The sequence below is a fragment of the Mirounga angustirostris genome, unplaced genomic scaffold, assembly GCF_029215605.1.
Source record: "Mirounga angustirostris isolate CCGP_5_RB_7025 unplaced genomic scaffold, mMirAng1.0.hap1 SCAF_4, whole genome shotgun sequence".
In the NCBI taxonomy this organism is placed as follows: Eukaryota; Metazoa; Chordata; class Mammalia; order Carnivora; family Phocidae; genus Mirounga; species Mirounga angustirostris.
Window position 1 is genome coordinate 64,857,307 of NW_026991712.1, and position 20,107 is coordinate 64,877,413.

The following is a 20,107-nucleotide window of genomic DNA, read 5'->3' on the forward strand; positions in this document are numbered from 1 at the left end:
TGTAAAAAGCTTAAGAGACAATCATCTTGTTCTCAAAGCAATCATTGATGTAGCAACTTTTGAGACTTGTGATTTAAATCAAAGGTGCTGAAGAATGATTATGAATCATGCAATTAAGCTACCAAGGAGGATGCTGCAGAGAGAAAAACCATTCACAGCACCATAAAACTGTCAAAAATAAAAACAGTACAATTACCAAAATCAGAAGTAACATCATTCTTTGATTTTATAATTCGTTGTTCAGCAGAGCTGAATTCTACCCTAAACTATGCATTTTATTGGTTCTGGATCCTGGGGCCTCATCCTTATCTGTAAAGGGCAGCTGTTGTGATTTTTCAGATTCCTTTCAATTCTGAGATTCTATGTGGCTAGTTATGATTCCTATGATGTTTAGTTTATTTATGTATTTGGGTACTCTGGTTTACGTCCTTTTGCAATAATAGTACAAATAAGCACCCATCTCAAGTAACACAACTTGTAAGTTCTGTATAAAAGTGATAATGACCTTCTTTTAAACAAGCATACCGGAGCTTGGTGTTAAAAATGAGGATACCCTCTCTGAAAGTGCTGCCTTTTCATCCGTCTTTTAGATAGATCAGCCTTTAAGACTCTGAGGCTTCTGTATCATTTGAGAGTGGATTAGATTTGAAACCAGGTGGAGGATCACATCTCTAGTAGGTGAGAAAAGTAATGAGACCTTATCTGGTGGGATTCAGTCTCTGAAATTCCAAAGGAATCCCCAAGCATTTCTAGCTACAACTCTGCGGAAAGGTTTTCCGGTGTTGACAGCTTTGAAGATTAATGCCCATCTAAATGCATAATACCCAACGTTATTGTGGACTATGCGCCAGACGGAATTAAGTACTGATTTAATCCTCATAACAATCCTATAAAGATGGAACTATCATTATCCTCATTTTACATATGCAGAAACAAAGTCATAGAGAAATTAAGCAAATTGCCCAAGTTTTCACAATTAACAAGTAGATTCAAACCCAAGCACTCCAGCTTCAAAGCCTAAGAGCTTAACCTCCACAATACACTGCCTATGTAAATCCTGGTGTCCCTGTTTAAATAACAGTCCCATTACCAATCGCACTCTTCTTGCAAACTGAATAACGCGAAGTCAAAATAAAGCTGCACTGCAAGTTCATTATCGAGTTTCTCCTCCAGTCCTGAACCACAAACTAGAAATGTATTTTAAAGAACATAAAATCTCACTACCTGAGGTCTCTCGAGATTTAGGGAGGTGTGTGGAGCAACGCAAATGTTTTCTGTCTCGGCGGTAATGCCGTGAACAAGTGCTGCAAAACTAGAGCCGGACCCCGTGTCTCCCTGCCTCTAGGGGTTCACGCCAGGGGGCCGCCCTTCCGCACCAGACGCTCCTACTACGCACGGAAGTGGCCCAGGGGCCGGTCCGACCAAACCACACCTGGCTCGAACGCGCCCGCGGGGGTTCCTTCACCTGGCTCTCGCGGCGCCCAGACCCCTCCCCGTACTTACCTTCGGGGACCCTCGCCCGACGCATAGCGAGCGGGAAACGCCGCCACAGCTGCGCCACGCTCTACGGGCCTCCGCGCCGCGCCTCCTACCCCCAGCGGGGCCCACCACCCTCCCCGCCTTGGCCCGACCTCCTGATTCCGCCCCTCGCAGCAGGCCCCGCCCACACCAATCAAGGGACCCCTCTAGGCCACTAGCTCCGCCCAAGGCTAGGGGCGGGGTTTATGCTCACTCAGCTCTGCCCCCTCGCTCGCTAGAAGACTGTGGACCAGCGTGAAGGTGCCGGCTGGATGCCGCCGGGAGGCCCTAAATAAATAAAGCGGGGAGGGCGTGGGGGTGCGTGACCCCGAGGGAGGAGGTGCGGGACACAGGCAGAGGGGACGGGGTAAGGGAGACAGACAGCCATGTAGAAAATGAGGAAAGAGGCTTGGGGGAGGGGAAAGAGAAGGCGCTCTCCCCAGGTTCCAGCCGAGGCGTAAGACTGGGTGAGACCTCTGAAAGCAGCTTAGTTCACTTACTCAGCGCATTAGCTAATCTCATTCTCCTCGGGCAGGGTAGGACTCACGAATTCAGGGTTCCATGCATGAGAAGTCATAGGAGCTAGGATTTAGGGGGGCAAAGAAAGGAAGCAAATCCTTTACTGATCTCCACCACACATCCTCGTTTTTCATTTTAAAAATTCTGGAAAGGAGTCTCAGTAGGAATCACTTCAGACTTACTCATTCCTTCTCCCCCTCAAATAGCTCAGGCACTTTTCAAGAGAGCAGACTCATTTCACCCAGGCCGAGTTTGGCATTAATGCCCACGGTGTACTACAAGGTTTGCGACAACATGTATGGATAAAGGAAAATATCAGACCACTCAGAAGGAATTATTTTAACTATTAATTTATTTGATTTTTGAAGGTGAAAAACTATTTGAGGAATCAAGTCAAACACTAATTGAATTGTGGTGGTACACAAGGCCCACTTTACTAACAAGCAGCATTTGCTGGAAGAATTTCAGAAAACAATGCCAAGAGGCCAGCCTAGCTGTGTGGCCCTAAGGGAAGTCACAATATCTGAAGCCCCAGATCTGCTTATCTGTAAAATGAAGAGATTAGGCCAGGTGACCTCATGACCTCTAAATGCCCTTCCAAATGTAATTTCATCCTGCTAGGCTCAACAATTAAGGGCAAAGGACCATAGGGAAAGTGCTGTCCAGTCAGGAGCCACACAGAGAAATTGGGAATTTTTAGAAAATGCTTCAGGGATCTCTGGCATCACTTCATTCAAGCCCTCCTTTCTGACTTTTCTATTTGCTATAATGATAACTCTTGTCCTAGCTAAAAACCTCGGACTCTTCCCTCTCAGTCCTCACATTTGGTCACCAGGCCCTTGGCTTTTTCCATTACAGAGTCTCTTCAATGAACTTTCTCATTTGCGCTGCCATCTCTGTATAAAGTACAAAATCAAAGAACTCAGGTTCTTAGATCTGACCCTCACCTATTTTTTCCACCTAATCTCCAACTACTGTGACAGACTGTTTCCTCACTGTACAGTAGCCACAACATATAGCTGACATTCCTGCCACTGAACATTTATATCCACTGCTTCCCAGCTCAGAATATTTCTTAGTCCTAGCTACCTGTTCAGATTATGATAGCTCAGCTCAGGGATCTCTCTATCCAATAAAATACTATAACACTTAGGATCTGTACCACTCAATGTGGCAACTTAGCAGGCCTACCTCATTTTGTTTTTTTTCTGTTATTTATATTCATCTCCAAAACTAAACTGTAAGCTCCTTACTGGATAACCCTAGGCCCCAGCCAGTTAAGAAAGAAAAAGCTATTTTCAGTATCTCAAAAAGCCTAAAAGAAATTATATATTCATCTACAATTAGGCTGTTCAAATTACCTAGAACAGCAAGATTTTTTTTTCAATTAAAAAAAATTTGTATTTTTATTTTTTAAGTAATCTCTATACCCAACATGGGGCTCGGACTCACAACCCCAAGATCAAGAGTCACATGCTCCACTGACTGAGCTAGCCAGCCAGGAGCCCCAGGATTCTCTGTTTTTATCTGAAATTATATGACACTGAAATAACACCAATTACTTCATGTTAACCAAAGCTCTGATGGGCAGCTAGATGTGACTAGCTGATCATGTTCAAAATGGCTCCATCAGTAGAGCATGTGACTCCTGATCTTGGTTGGGGTCTTGAGTTCAAAAGTTCAAGTCCTATGTTGGATGTAGAGATTATATAAAAAAAAAAAGAAGAAGAAAAGAAAAGGGAAAATAAATTACTATTAAATAAGACTTTTTTTAAATAAAGATTTTATTTATTTATTTGACACAGAGAGAGAGAAGAATCACAAGCAGTCCCTCAGGGAGCAGCAGAGGGAGAAGCAGGCTCCCCGCTGAGCAAGGAGCCCAATGCGGGACTCGATCCCAGGACCCTGGGATCATGACCCAAGCCTAAGGCAGACACTGAACAACTGAGCCACCCAGGTGCCCCTAAATAAGACTGTTTTGAAGACTAAATCTATGAGATTCACAGAGGTACATAAAAATAAAAATAGCCAGCCCGTTCTTTTGTCACCCCATTGCCAAAACAAGTGAAATACCCATAGTAAGTGCTTAAGAATATATTCATTAGTATGATTATTTTCAGCTTTCCGTAAGCCCTCTCTCTCCTTTGCTTTAATTAAAATACTGGTCTTTTCTTTTCATGCAAATAAGATTGTAAGAGTTTCCCTTCAATTTCAAATAAATTTTTAAGAATAAGATAAACAAGAATCACACAGCACTTCTCAGAGTGGGACTAGAAAGGTTTTTAGTGTCCAAGAAATAAAGCCTCAAATCACGGTAAATTGCCTATGTCAAGGGGCCCTACATACTACTAACATCTTTAGAGAGTAAATTTTCCTTAATTGCAACCTTACCCAGATGACAAAAGTAGAAGCAGAACCAAGTTTGCAGAATGACTACCAAGTAAGAGTGAAAACTGATTTGCAATCTATCAATGGCCCCTTGTGTTTTGAAAATGTCACTGGCATGTTTAAAGGAGGCCCCAGAGCTCTGAAGTCTGGCCCAGACAATCTATAAACCACTACTCACAGCAAACCTTTATAATATTCTGGGTGTTTAAAAAGCATTAATAGGCAGATTAAACAACAGTCACACTTCATTTTACAGACTGGTTGTACCAGAGGCTACTGGTTATAGACTCTTGGAATGTTTCTCTTCCTCTTCTAAAAATGTGAAGTAACTATTAAGATTAGAGCCTTAGGGGAACTTCTCAATCTGGCCAAGATGTAGTAACAAGGACCATATTTACTCTCCCACCTGAACCAACAACAACAAAAAGAAGCCAGACAAAATATATAAAACAACAGTTTTCAAGATGGATATCACGCAGTAAAGGAGTGATGCCTCAGAGATGGGAAATGTACAAGATTGGCCCTAGCTTATCACCTTCAGAGAACTTACAGGCCACGGCAGGAAAAGAGGGAACTGCAAGAGCTGTGAGACCAGGGAGAACAAGATAGCTAGCATTCACAACTCAGATATGGAGACAAGATAACAACACAGAGAATCCCAGAGATCTGCAGAGGGTCTTCCTTGGGAATTCAGTAGTGCTGATCAGTGTATGCCTGTACTCAGGGTCATGGAAAGAACAAACCATCTCAAAGCATTAGAAGGAAAAGTACTGGGCACTCACAGAGGGCCAAGAACAGTCGCTATTCACACCAGGCCAACTAGAAATGTCCCAGTTCAACAAGACAGAGTACTTAGAAGGGTCTTGCCCTAGTATTGGAGAGTAATTAGCCCTAGACTAAATGCTGCTTGAGCGCTGCCCAAAAATAAAAAGCAAGATCCAAAAGGATCAAACTATTTTAAAGTTATTTAACTGCATCTCAAATTAAAATTCAGGCATGTTTATAAAAATACAAAAATATTCAGCACCCAACAAGCTAAAATTCACATCTGCCATTCAATCAGATATTCCAAGGCATGCAAATAAAAATATGACCCATAATGAGGAGAAAAATCAATCACTGAAACTAACAACTGTATAGATGTTAGAATTAGCAGACAAGAACATTAAAACAGTTATTATAATGGACATATATTCAAAAAATTAAGTAGAGACAAGGAAGGTATAAAAAATTTCTAAATCCAATTTAGAGATGAAAACAACCATCTCTAAGGTGAAAAATACACTGGATGGGATTAATGGAAGAATAGACATTGCAGAAGAAAGGATTGGTGAACTTGAAGACACACAATATAAAATTTCCAAGATGAATTGTAGAGAAAAAAAGGAATTAAAAAAGGAATCAATACGCTATGGGAGGAGCGCCTGGGTGGCTCAGTCATTAAGCGTCTGCCTTCAGCTCAGGTCATGATCCAGGGGTCCTGGGATCGAGCCCTGCATTGGGCTCCCTGCTCGGCTGGGAGCCTGATTCTCCCTCTTACTCCCCCTGCTTGTGTTCCCTCTCTCACTGTGTGTCTTTCTGTCAAATAAATAAATAAAATCTTAAAAAAAAATAAGCTATGGAAAATCTTTAAGCAGCCTAACATACTTGTAGTTGGAGTTCAAGAAGGAAAGGATAAAGGTAGGCTGGGGAAAGATCAGAATAGACATTTGAAGAAATATGACTGAAATTTCAAAATTTGATGAAAATTATAAACCCACAGATCTCACAAGCTTGATGAACACAAACACCAGAAACACAAAGAAAACTATAACAAGATATTTCATAATACAATTACTAAAAACCAGGGGTGCCTGGGTGGCTCAGTCATTAAGCATCTGCCTTCAGCTCAGGTCATGATCCCAGGGTCCTGGGATCCAGCCCTGCATGGAGCTCCCTGCTCAGCGGGGAGCCTGCTTATCCCTTTCTGCTGCCTATCCCCCTGCTTGTGCTCTCTCTCTCTCTCTCTAGCAAATGAATAAATAAAATCTTTTTAAAAAAAAGTACTAATCATTTATGTATCTAATAACAGAGCTTCAAAATAAATGAGAAAAAACTGAAACAACTTGAAGGAAAAATAGGCATATGCTATTTTTAGAGGTTTTAAAAACACTCTCATAATAATAGCCCAAGTAGAAACAAGATCAGCAAGGATATTGTCTTAATCATTTTGGTTCACTATAACAAAATACCACAGACTGTGTAGCTTATAAACAACTGAAATTTAATTTTCATGGGTTCTGGAGACTGAAAATTGGAGATCAGGGAGCCAGCATGGTTGAGTGAGGGCCCTCTTCCTGGTCTATGGCCAGTATCTTTTCTCTGTGTCCTCACCTGATAGAAGGGAATAAGAAGTTCTGTGGGTTCTCTTTTGTAAGAGTACTAATCTTATTTATGAGGGCTCCACCTTCCTGACCTAATGACCTCCCAAATGCCCCACCTACTAATACCATCACCTTTGGAGGTAAAGATTTCCATGTATATATTTGAGGGTAGACACAAACATTCAGACCACAGCAGATATAACAGACCCAAACAATACTATTAACCATCTTAACCTAACTGACATTTATAGATCACTACAAGACACAAGAATATAATTCTTTTTCAAGTACACACAAGATATTTACCAAGATAGACCATATATCGGGCCACAAAACAAGTTTTAATAAACTTATAAGAATTTAAGACATACAAAGTATGTTCTCTAACTACAGTGAAATTAAGTTAGAAATCAATAACAGAAAAACATCTGGAAAATCCCCAAATATGTGAAATCAATATACAATTCTAAGTAACCCATGGGTCAAAGAAGAAATCAAAAGGAAAACTAGGAAATATTTTGCACTGAATGAAAATTAAAATACAACATATCAAAATTTGTGGATGGCAATAAAGCAGTCCTTAGGAGGTAATACCCATAATAAAAAAAGAAAGTTCTCAAATCAGTGACTTCAGTTTCTACCTTACTAAACAAAGGGAGCAAATTAAACCAAAGTATTATGCATAGAAAGAAAGTAATAAAGATCTGAGCACAACCAATGAAAGAGAAAAAAGAAAAATCAATGAGACCAAAAGTTAATTAAAAAAAAAAATCAGTCAAATTGCTAAACCAGACTAATCAGCACACACACAAAAAGACTGAGAGAGACACCTGAGTGGTTCAGTCAGTTAAGCCTCCAACTCTTGATTTCTGCTCAGGTCATGATCTCAGGGTCCTGGGATTGAGGCCTGCTTCAGGCTCCGTGCTCAGCATAGAGTTTGCTTGTCCCTCTCCCTCTGCTCTTCCCCCATTCAGGCTCTCTCTCTATCAAATAAATAAATAAATAAAAATTAAAAAAAAATAAAAGGAGAGCACCTGGGTTAAGGCAATCAGTTAAGCATCTGCTTTTGGCTCAGGTCATGATTACGGAGTTCTGGGATCGAGTCCCAGGAGTCAGGCTCTCTGCTCAGTGGGGAGCCTGCTTCTCCCTCTCCCTCTGCCCCTCCCCCCCACTCATGCTCACTCTCTCTCAAATAAATAAATAAAATCTTTAAAAAAATGTGGGGGGCGTGCCTGGGTGGCTTAGTCGGTTAAACGTCCAACTCTTGATCACAGGGTTGTGAGTTCAAGCCCTGCATTGGGCTCTACACTGGGTGTGGAGCCTACCTGAAAATAAATACATAAATAACTGTTCTTCACCAAGGCCTTTCCTATATAAAATAGGCCTTCCTCTGTTATCTCTGTAATAGTAGCTTATTCATTTTCTTCATAGCACTGTGATCACAATTTGCTCTTTATTTCACTGTTTACTGTTCCCCTGTTCCTGCCCCATTAGAGTTCAAGGTCCATGAAAGCAAAATAACATATCCATCTTGTTTACCATAACATTTGCAGGGCCTGGGGCATATAACAATGGGGTGCAAATTATTAAATGCATGGACCAATTTCTTCAGTCCCTTCAAGTCTGCCTCCACAGCCTGTCTGGCATTTGTCCCTTTACTTCACTCTGACAATATAGGTCTGAGCCTTCCTGTTGTGCTAACTTTTTTAGTGGTCTCCCAGACTCCTTCCTTTTCCTATCCATATTGTAGAATGCTGTCTAAGACAATTCAATTCTAGTCACATCATTTTCTCTGTTCAAATCCTGTAATAATTTTAATGCAATCTTTATCAAAATTCTAAGCCTTGTTTTGCAGAAATGACCCTCAAATTCATATAGAATTGCAAAGGGCCCTATATAACCAAAACAATATTGAAAAAGAACAAGGTCTCATACTTTCTGATTTCAAAACTTACCACAAAGTTATAGTAATGAAAACAATATAATACTAGCACAAGGACAGGCCTATAAACCACTGGGATAGAATTGAGTCCATAAATAAGCCCATATATCTATGGCCAACTAATTTTCAACAAGGGTGCTAAGATCATTCAATGGGAAAGGATAGTCTCTTCAAATAGTGGTTGGCCAATTGCGTATCCATATACAAAAAAATGAAGTTGGATTCCTGCCTCACACTCTATATAAAAACTAACTCAAGATTGATTAATGACGTAGGGCACCTGGGTGGCTGAGTCGTTAAGCATCTGCCTTCGGCTCAGGTCATGATCCCAGGGTCCTGCGATCGAGTCCCACATCGGGCTCCCTGCTTGGCAGGAAGCCTGCTTCTCCCTCTCCCATTCCCCCTGCTTGTGTTCCTGCTCTCGCTCTCTCTCTCTCTGTCAAATAAATAAATAAAATCTTTAAAAAAAAAAGATTAATGACTTAAATATAAGTTAAAACTATAAAAATCTTATATGAAAACATAGATATGAATATTCATGACCTTGGATTTGATAATGGATTTTTAGATATGACACTAAAAGTATGAGCAACAACAACAAAACAGATAAATTGCACTTCATAAAAAATTAAAAACCTTTGTAAAAAATCAAAATTAAAAAATTAAAAAACTTTGTGAATCAAAGATTATCATCAAGAAAGTAAAAAGACAACATATGGAGTGGGAGAAAATATTTGCAAATCATATATTTGAAAAGAGTCTAGCATCAAGAATATATAAAAAAACTTGTACAACTCAACAACAAAAAGATAAACAACACAATTAAAAAGGGCAAAGGACCTGAATAAACATTTCTCCAAAGAAGATATATAAACAGCCAACAAGCATATGAAAAGATGTTCAACATCATTAGTCGTCAGCAAAATGCAAATCAAAACCACAAAGAGATACCATGTCACACACACTAGGATGGTAATAATAAAAAATAAATAATAAAATGATAAAAAAAAGAGTGGAAACCAAGTGGTGGTGAGGATGTGGAGAAACTGGAGCCCTTGTATTTGTTGGTAGGAATATAAAATGGTGCAGCTACTGTGGAAAACAGTTTGTCAGTTCCTCAGAAATCTAAACATAGAATTACCATATGACCCAGCAATTCCACACCTATTTACCCCAAACAACCGAATACATGTGCCCAAATAAATATTTACATGTACATGTTAATAGCTGCACTATTTACAATAGCTGAAAGATGGAAACAACCAAATGTCCATCAAGGGATGAATGGATAAACAAATTGTGTTATATATGTTCAACAGAATAGTATTCAGCCATAAAAAGTAATGAAGTACTGATATATGTTACAATATGGATGAACCTCAAAAACATGCTAAGTGAAAGAAGTCAGACACAAGAGGGCACATCCCAAATAAATCCACTACTTGGAATAAGTGGATCCACAGAAACACTAAGCAGATTGGTAGCTGCTGGAGGGCGGGGGGGAATGGGAATGGGAAATTACTGCTTAATGGACATGGGGTTTAACTTGGGGTAAAGAAAATGTTTGAAACTAGCTAGAAGTAGTGGTTACACAACATTGTAAATATACTAAATGTCACTGAATCGTTCATTTTAAAATGGTTAATTTTATGTTATGTGAATGCCATCTTAATTTTGTAGAAAACACCTTAACAATATCCCACTGATGACTAAATAAAATCTTATTAGCCTAGCCTCCTAGAGCCTTCATATCTGACCATCACATAATCCTACTTCCCCTTCATGCCTCCCATTCTCCAAGCAAAACAAGCCCTTTCCTCTACATGCGACACAGAACCTCATTTCTCTACAGACATAAGTCCTGCTCTTCTTTCATGGCATTATTCAAATACAAGCTCCTTTAAGAGTTTTTTCTCAATCTTTTAGTGGGGCATACTCTCTTTCCTGTAAGCTTCTACGAGCATTTTATCTGCACTTGTTGCTTTCTACCTCAGAGTTGTTTGTTTGTCCTCTATTAGTCAATAATTGTTGGCAAGATGCATATGTGATTCATCCTATTATTCCCAGTGTCCTTAGGATATTCTTACACGGATCAGCCACATAATATTGAAAGAAACAGATTAATAAAAAATAAATTTCTGCATATGAATCCTCTTGGCTTCCATTATAAAATTGGAGATGTGTTTTTCTGAGAATGTATTTGACTCTAGCATGTCTAAAACCCTTTGAAAATCACATAAATAGGGGCACCTGGGTTGCTCAGTTGGTTAAGCATCTGCCTTCGGCTCAGGTCATGATCCCAGGGTCCTGGGATAGAGCCTGGCATCGGGCTCCCTGTTCCACAAGGAGCCTGCTTCTCCCTCTGCCTGCAGCTCTCCCTGCTTGTGCTCTCTCTCTCTGTGAAATGAATAAAATCTTAAAAAAAAAAAAAAGAAAATCACATAAATAGGTAATATTACAGTTTCCTGATAAAATAGTTATAGACATATTTCTGAACACTAATAGGAAAGAACTAGAACTATTTGTATCCCTGACAATAATTGCTAATGTTCTTTTTTTTTAAGAATTATTTATTTATTTGAGGGGGGAGAGGAGTAGGGGAAGAGGTAGAGAAGGTCTTAAGCAGACTCTGTGTGGAGCTCAGAGCCAGATGCAGGGCTTGATCTCACCACCCTGAGATCATGACCTAAGCTAAAAACCAAGAGTCAGATGCTTAACCGAATGTGCCACCCTATAATTGCTAATGTTCTTAACAGTATGAGTCAAAATAGTAATAGCTAACAGTCATATAGCACTTTTACATATATTGATCCTCACAATAAGCTTATAAGCTATGCACAACTATCATCCCCATTCTACAGGTGAAGAAACACCTACAAAGCCAAATCAATTGGCTTAATGTCACTTGCTATTAACTGGCAGAGTTGGGATTGGAATCTGGCTACTTTGGTTCCAGAGTACATACTCTCAACCACTATGCTACATCAGCTCTCTATAATGACAACTTAACCATGTATAATAAAATGACTTTGAAAAGTCAATGAGTTTCTAAGAAACTCATTGCTAATATTCTAGAGCAGATGAATGTGAAACTTCCACTGTTTTCTCAGACTTTATGCCTGGAATTCTGAGATGGCTAATAACTTTTATGAATAACCTTGACTCTTTTGTACTGAAGAAAATATATTGACTAAGAAACAAAGTTAAAGCAGGAACACAACATAATGCACTATAAAGATATAATGACAAATGAATTATAATAAAGGAACACAATAAAAGTTTAAGTACACCAACGGGGACTGTACATTTACTGAAATATAAAGGAGCCTGAAAATTTCATAAAGAAAGACTGATTAAGTATAAATTTCTGATAAAAACAATTTTTTAAATGTTATTTTCTGTATCTCAAATTCCAAATAATTCTTATATATAACAGTGCTTATATATCTTCTGTTAAATCAATGTTGGTTTATATAAATATTAATGTTACAGTGAAGGGGACCTAACTCTATAAAAGAGAATTAGTGACCTATGATATAATTATGCTGAAGCCCTCTATAGCAGTGGGCCAGAGAAAATAAAATTGATAAACAATAATTAAAGGTTATTCATCTTAGAGAGGAAATAAAATCTTTGAATTTGACATCCAATTGAATCCTTTTCTCGACCCTCAAAAGTCAGATCTTTTCTATTAATCTTGTATGCAGAAAATCATCTATTAATGATGTGCTGAGTAATTTTGACACTGGAATTTGGAATAAGCCTTTGGGTTTAAGTTTGTCTCAAATGATTTATATGATCTGGTCAGTAATTTTTAATCCATGATTAATTACACATATTTCTTTTAAAAGACTAATTCAGATTCCATTAATGGAGACGGAGATTACAAGAACTTTTTTATGCATTCTTTTGTATGCTAAGGGGGAAAGTTATTTTCCAGCATATTTTCATGATTCAAAAGACTATGTCATAAATAGGTGATTTGTTTTTTTCCAGTTTGGGTCCCAGAGCTTAGCACTAATAGCTTCATTCATATGGACTTACTTTCTAAGATTTTTTAAAATTAGTTTCAAAGGTAGGATTCAGTGTTTCATCAGTTGCATATAAAACCCAGTGCTCATTACATCAAGTGCCCTCATTAACGCCCATCACCCAATTACCCCATCCCCCCACCCACCTCTCCTCCATCAACCCTGTTTGTTTCCTAGAGTTTGAAGTCTCTTATGGTTTGCCTCTCTCTCAATTTTCATCTTATTTTATTTTTCCTTCTCTTCTCCTATGTTCATTTGTTTTGTTTCTTAAATTACACATGAGTGAAATCATATGATATTTGTATTTCTCTGACTGAATTATTTCACTTAGCATAATACCCTCTGGTTCTACCCACATCATTGCCAATGGCAAGATTTCATTCTTTTTGATGGCTGAGTAATATTGTGTGTGTGTGTGTGTATACACCCCACATCTTCTTTATGCATTCATCTGTTAATGCACATCTGGGCTCTTTCCATATTTTGGTTATTGTGGACACTGCTGGTTTAAACATTGGGGTGCAGGTGCCCCTTCGAATCACTATGTTTGTTTCTTTTGGGTAAATACTGGTAGTGCAATTGCTGGGTCACAGGGTAGCTCTATTTTTAACTTTTTGAGGAACCTCCATACTGTTTTCCAGAGAGGCTGTACCAGTTTTCATTTCTACCAACAGCAAAAGAGCACATTTTAAATGAAGTAAAATGAGCACCATCAGCACCTAGGTAGTGGTCTCTAGATATTTTCTGCTAAAATGAACCAGGGCTTCTTGTGGGATTGGATGATTGCAGATATGGGGCAGAAAATATACAAAATGAAATGTCTTAACTTCCTTACTTTCTGGTATGATATAAATGAATACCAGAGTCATGTCAAAGGCCTTAGGACCAATGCAGTTAACCAAAGATGGAAAAATCAAGCACAAAAAAGAATAATGACTATGGTGAACTGAAACACAATGAATGCTAAATACAGAAGTTTACAAAGACACTAAAAAATACAAAACAGGGGCACCTGGGTGGCTCAGTTGGTTAAGCAGCCAACTCTTGGTTTAAGCTCAGGTCATGTTCTCAGGGTCCTGGGTTTGAGCCCTGTATCAGTCTCCATGAACAGTGGGGAGTCTGCTTGAGGATTCTCTCTCCCTCTCCTTCTGCCCCTCCCCCCACTTGTGCACTCTCTGCCTCTCGAATAAATAAACAAATCATTAAAAAAATACAAAACAAACCTCATGGATTATCTATGAGTGATACTAAGGAACTAAATCTTTTTTTTTTTTAACTGGTAAATGGTAAGAATCAAGCCTTTATACTGCCTTTCCAATACAAATTATATCCAAGGTAACCAAATAGTCGATGAGGGGATGTTGCTTTTTATAGAAGAATGAATAAAGAAGAAATGTGACCATTTTGCAACCTCTAAGGAATTAATGCATCTAGGCAATGACCATCAAAGACTGCTCACCTTAAAAAAGGATAGCCAAACAGACATTTTGTCTCCTGAAAGAAAAAACACACTACCACTTATGAAGTATTCTTGCCAAAAAATGTGAACCCAAATCTCATCAAGTTTATAGTTCTAACTTCCAATGTATAGGAAAAACAGAGGTCAGAGATACATGATAAGTAACATTTCAGGAATTCAATCAGCAAAATTTAGTGGTAAATTCTATAGGGCAAATGACCTTGTTTCTTCATTACATAAGTTGTAAGGGAAAAAAGAAAAGCAAGAAACACTTAGATTAAAAGACCTAAAAGATACATCAACTACCAATTGTAATATATGGATATTATTTGGATCTTGATTGGAATAAACAAACTGAAAAAAATATGAGGCAATTGGGGAAATTTAAATATGATGACTGGATATCTAATGACATTAAGAAATCACTGTGGTTTTTTAAAGACATGATGTTACTGTCACGTTTCTGAAAAGAGTCTATATTTTAGAGGTAATACTGAAATATTTAAGGGGGTGCTTGTGTGGTTCAGTCAGTTGAGCGTCTGACTCTTGGTTTCAGCTCAGGTCATGATCTCAGGGTCCTGGGATGGAGTGTGGTGTTGGGCTCTGCTCTTAGTGCGGAGTCTGCTTGAGATTCTCTCTCTCCCTCTCCATCTGCCCCTACCCCTGCTAGCGCTCTCTCAAAATAATAAATAAACAAAATCTTTAAAAAATATACTGAAAGATGAAATGACCTGATGTCTCAGATTTGCCTCAAAATTGTGGAGACAGGGGAAGAGGGTGTGATTAGCTGAATAATATTTAACTGTAAGTAGGTAATTGTTGAAAGTGGGCAACATGTTTATGAAGGCTAATTATACTATTCAGACAATTTTTGTAGATGTCTGAAATTTTCTATAATAAAAAGGTATGTTTCCTTAAAATAGTGTTTCCTTCAGAGGATTAGTGAGGTGGGAGAGTGTTGTTTTTCATTATAAGCCTTCCTGTACTATTTGTTTTTACTTTTAGGTACATGCATATATTTCATTTCTAAGGAAACAGTCCTATTAACAAGAAATACACGTATGTTAAAAAAATTAATCAGTCTATGGTGATTTAGTTCTAAAATGTACATCAGCAGTTTTCAATCTTTTTTTTTTTTTTTAAAGATTTTATTTATTTATTTGACAGAGAGAGAGAGAGCGAGAGCAGGAACACAAGCAGGGGGAATGGGAGAGGGAGAAGCAGGCTTCCCGCCGAGCAGGGAGCCCGATGTGGGACTCAATCCCAGGACCCTGGGATCATGACCTGAGCCAAAGGCAGATGCTCAACGACTGAGCCACCCAGGCGCCCCTAGCAGTTTTCAATCTTCAAGTCCATGGAGCCCTGGAAGGCCCTATGACCCTTTCAGGGGATCTGTGAGGTCAGGCTATTTTCATAACAACACTAAGATGTTATTTGCCTTTTTTACTGATTCGCACTGCTGGTGCAAAAGTAATAATACCTAGAACTGCTGGTGCCCTGGCATGAAACAAGGCAGGCTCATGGCTATCTTACTCATTGTTTTCTTTACCATTACTCACTTGCAGTTTAAAAAGAGGAAAAAGCCAAGTTCACTTAAGGATATCCTTGAAAAAGCAGTATAAATTTTATTAAATCTTGACCTTTGAGTCCATTAGTTTTTAATATACTGTGTGACAAAATGGTTAGTATGCATAAAGCACTTCTGCTCTATTACCAAAGTCTAATGAGTGTCTGGAGGGAAAGTCCTTCCTTGTGTGATTGTTTGAGTTAAAAGCTGAACTAACTGCTTTATACAGAACACCATTTTTACTGAAAAGGATGACTGACAAATGACAATATTTGCCAAACTTGGGTATTTGGCAGACATTTTCTTGAAAACGAACAAAGTAAGCCTGTCACACTGAGGAAAACAACTCAGTGTATTTGTTGGCAATGATAAAACTCAACCTTTAAAGTGAAATTAAGAGTTTTGGAAAATTTGTTTCTTCCCCCTCATGAGCTCGCCTGCTTCCTTCCACTGAAAGATTTTTCTGATGCACTCAGGGATATTAATAAATGTGATTTTTAAAAATATTATTAAATGAAATGAGTCAACATTTGGAAAATCTGCATGAATTAGTGAACAAGTATTTTCCAAAAGACTAATGTATGAAGTTACAAAACCATGCATGCACCCAAGGTCCCTTCAAAACGTAAGCTGACCATAGCGGGTTGAATGGTGGCTCCCCAAATGGATCACAAGATAAGATCATTTATATATTTTCCAGGTGAGCTTTAAATCCAATGACAAGTGTCCTTACAAGAGACAGAAGAGAAGACACAGAGACACACGGAGGAGAAGGCCACATAAGGCAGACAACCTCCAGAAGCTACAGGAGGTAAGGCACAAATGTCCCCTAGAGTCTTTAGAGAGAATGTGGCCTTGCTGACTCCGTGATTTCAGACTTCTAGACTCCCGAAATGTGAGAGAATAAATTTTTCTTGTTTTAAGCCACATAGCTTGTGTTTAAAAAACAGCCACTTGCCAAGTCTTGGTATAGTATCAAAGAAGAATTTTCACAGTTTTCTGGAAATGCTATTAAAATATCCCTGCTTTTTCCCACTACATATCTTTGTGAGGCCTGGGTTTTTTTGTTTTTTTTTTTGCATACTTCAATCAAAACAACATATTGTAACTGTTTGAATGCAACAGGTATAAGGATCCAGTTGTCTCTTGGTAAGCCAGATATAATTAAAGAGATTTGAAATATGTAAAGCAGTGTTAATCTCACTAATTATTTTTTTAGTTTTGGGAAACACTTATCATAAAAATGTTTTATGTTAATATGTAATAGCTAAATATTTTTAAAAATTTCTCAGTTTTAACTTCTTATATAGTAAGTATTGATAATCCACATAAATACAAACTCTTTGGGGTCCTCAATAATTTCTAAGAGTGTAAGGGAACACACTCTTAAGTGTAAGTGTGCGAACCACTAGTATACACAATTAGTAAAAAAGGACAGATGAGGAGGGGCCTGAGCAATCAAAGGTATCACGTACATAAGATTTCAGTTATTTTTAAGTATGCATTGGATTTTCAGGGGTAGGAAGGCAGAGACAGACCCTCCCAGGCAAAAGAACCGATGAACATATAATACTCTTTAGAAGCAGGTCTACACATGATAATTTCAGAAGACTGGACCATTAATAAATACATAAACAGGGGCTCCTGGCGGGCTCAGTCAGTTAAACGTCCCACTCTTGATTTCAGCTCACGTCATGATCTCAGGGTCGTGAGACTGAGCCCTGAGTCAGACTCCATGCGAAGTATGGAGCATGCTTAAGATTCTCTCCTTCTCCTTCTGACCCTCCCCCACCTGCTCATGTGCATGTGTACTCTCACTCTCTCAAAAAAAAAAAAAAAGACTGTTAAAAATAAAAAAATAAATGTATACATAAACAATTTTACATATCCAGATTATTATCTTTTAAAAGACTAGATATATGACTCAATTTCAGGAATCTTTGTTAGTTTTTGGTAACCCATAACTTGAAAAGATTTTTGGTTTTGTAAATGTGGGTAACATACCATTCTTCTTACTCTCTTATTCCTCCAAATAGATGGAAAGAGTCCCTTTAAATAGCAAACTAGCCAACTACAACCTTCCTCTCAGTCTGTAGAGTCACTCTACCAGGAACATTCTTACCTCTACTTTTTGCTTGATGTATCAGTCAACTAGGGTTGCCATACCAAAGTGACGCAGATTGGATAGCTTAAACAACAGAAATTTATTTTCTCATAATTCTAGAAGCTAGAAGTCCAAGATCAAGGTGTCTATAGAGTTGGTTTCTTCTCACTGCTTGTAGATGGCCATCCTTCCCTCTGTCTTCACTCGGTCCCCCCTCTGTATACACAGCCTGTCCTCATTTCTTCTCACAAGGACACTAGTCATGTCAGGTAGGGCCCACCCTAATGATCTTACTCAATCTTAATTAACTCTTTAAAGACTCTATCTTCAAATACAGTCACATTCTGAGGTATTGGGGGTCAGGATTTCAGCATATGAATTTGAAGGGAGACACAATTCAGTCCATAAGACTTAGCTAACTACTACTTGCCTTTTGGGGATCAGCCTGAATAGTATGTCCTTAGGGCCATACTATTAGGTTAGGGCCCTTGTTACACTCGCATAGTATCCAATACTTATCCTATATACCATTTATCATGCAAATGTAATTAAACACTTGGGGTGATTGTTTTATGACTGTCTCTCCTTAAGCACCATGAGAGCAGAGATTGCCTGTCACATTCACCATTGGGTTGGCAGGGTTTAGGATAACACCTGACATACTAGGGTGACTCGATGAGTGAGGGGATGCTGTGTGGTGTCACAACATTAGAGAATTTTTTTTTAAGTTAAATTCAATTAGCCGACATATGTACATCATTAGTTTCAGATGTCGTGTTCAATAATTTATCAGTTGCGTATAACACCCAGTGCTCATCACATCACATGCCCTCCTTAATGCCCATCACCCAGTTACCCCATCCGCCCACCTACCTCCCCTTCCGCAACCCTCAGCTTGTTTCTCAGTCAAGAGTCTCTCATGGTTTGTCTCCCTCTCTGATTTCTTCCCATTCAGTTTTTCCTCCATTCCCCTATGATCCTCTGCACTGTTTCTTATATTCCACATATGAATGAAACCATATGATAATTGTCTTTCTCACATTAGAGTTTTGATGAAAATGTCAGGTCTATGAAGCTGCCTGGAATCATTCAGAGTACTGAGGCAGCCGCCATCCGCAAGAGATGTACCAGCAAATTAGTGTCTTGGTGGTGGTAAAGTCTCACTGGCTTTTAATCCCACTGGGGCAATAGGTTAAGGGGGCAGAGATTTAACTCTAGTCCTGGCTCAATCATTAACTAGTAACATAAAAATGGGGCAGTGTTCCTTAACTTTACATTATCTCTCCTCATCTGTAAACGCAGAAATTATCAAAGTCAAAGCTGGTCACAATTTAAACAGAAACCCCCTGATCTGTGAATATCCAAAATATACAGTCCAACTCTTTCCTTTGCTATTGGGACCCTGGTCTGCCTTTGCTGGGAGGGTCAACCACCTTTCATAACCAATTCTGCTAAAGCTCTGGGATTCCCATCTCCGGGTTTCTGAAGACTTCTCTCCCACCACAACAGCACATTGCTTATCAAACAAATCTTCAGTCACTACCACTTCCCAAAAAACTCAGGACTCAGAGGGCAACCGGAGTTCAGGGGTTCATAAGGGCATTTAAAATCTAAGGCCAATATTTAAAATCTTGCAACCTGGTTAGGAATTAAGAAGTGTCATCTGTGACTTTTAGGGGGATGTGCATTTGAATTCAGAAAACCAAAATACAAACAAATGGCTAGAATATTTCTGGGGTACGGAGAGGGTAGGATCATATTTGTTTATTTTAAAGCTGGGAAAGTATGTAATGTGGGGGAAAGAAAAGTGTCAGCAATTTACAGTGTCTTTAGTTGTTCTTTCCTACACATTGCCTGACCTATATATCTTGACTACACATGTGACTTTGAACAAGATTCTACCTTGGTTACTGTCCCCTCACCTGGGGATAAAAATACCACAAGAGATAAGTGTGAGTGTCAGGTGAAATCACATGTAGAAATGTATTCAATGCAGAGATAAAGAGTGAAGGGTTCCACAGGACCTACAGAGTCCTGGCTTCTGCCTCTTAGGAAATGCATAACTTTGGGCCAGTGTTAACTTCTTTGTGCCTCGGTTTCCTCATCTGTAAAATGGAGATAATAGTATCTATCTCTTGTGGTTGTTATGATAATTAAATGTGATAATGTTCATAAGATACCTACGTATCTAATACCTAAGTATTAGCTATTTTTTC

General features: G+C 38.7%; 1 protein-coding gene across 13 annotated transcripts in view; it reads right to left on the reverse strand.

The window, feature by feature from the left end:
• SGK3 (serum/glucocorticoid regulated kinase family member 3) overlaps positions 1-20,107 on the reverse strand; it is a 173,057-nt gene that overhangs the window by 79,010 nt on the left and 73,940 nt on the right. Inside the window, exon 2 of one of the 13 annotated variants that reach the window (XM_064588255.1) lies at positions 7,619-7,771. The exons of 11 other annotated variants lie outside the window; for them this stretch is intronic. The gene's annotated coding sequence lies outside the window, so the exon portion shown is untranslated. Of the gene's footprint in view, positions 1-1,503; positions 1,650-7,618; positions 7,772-20,107 lie in introns of those variants that run through there. One more of the 13 variants, XM_045896455.3, reaches the window with a different exon arrangement.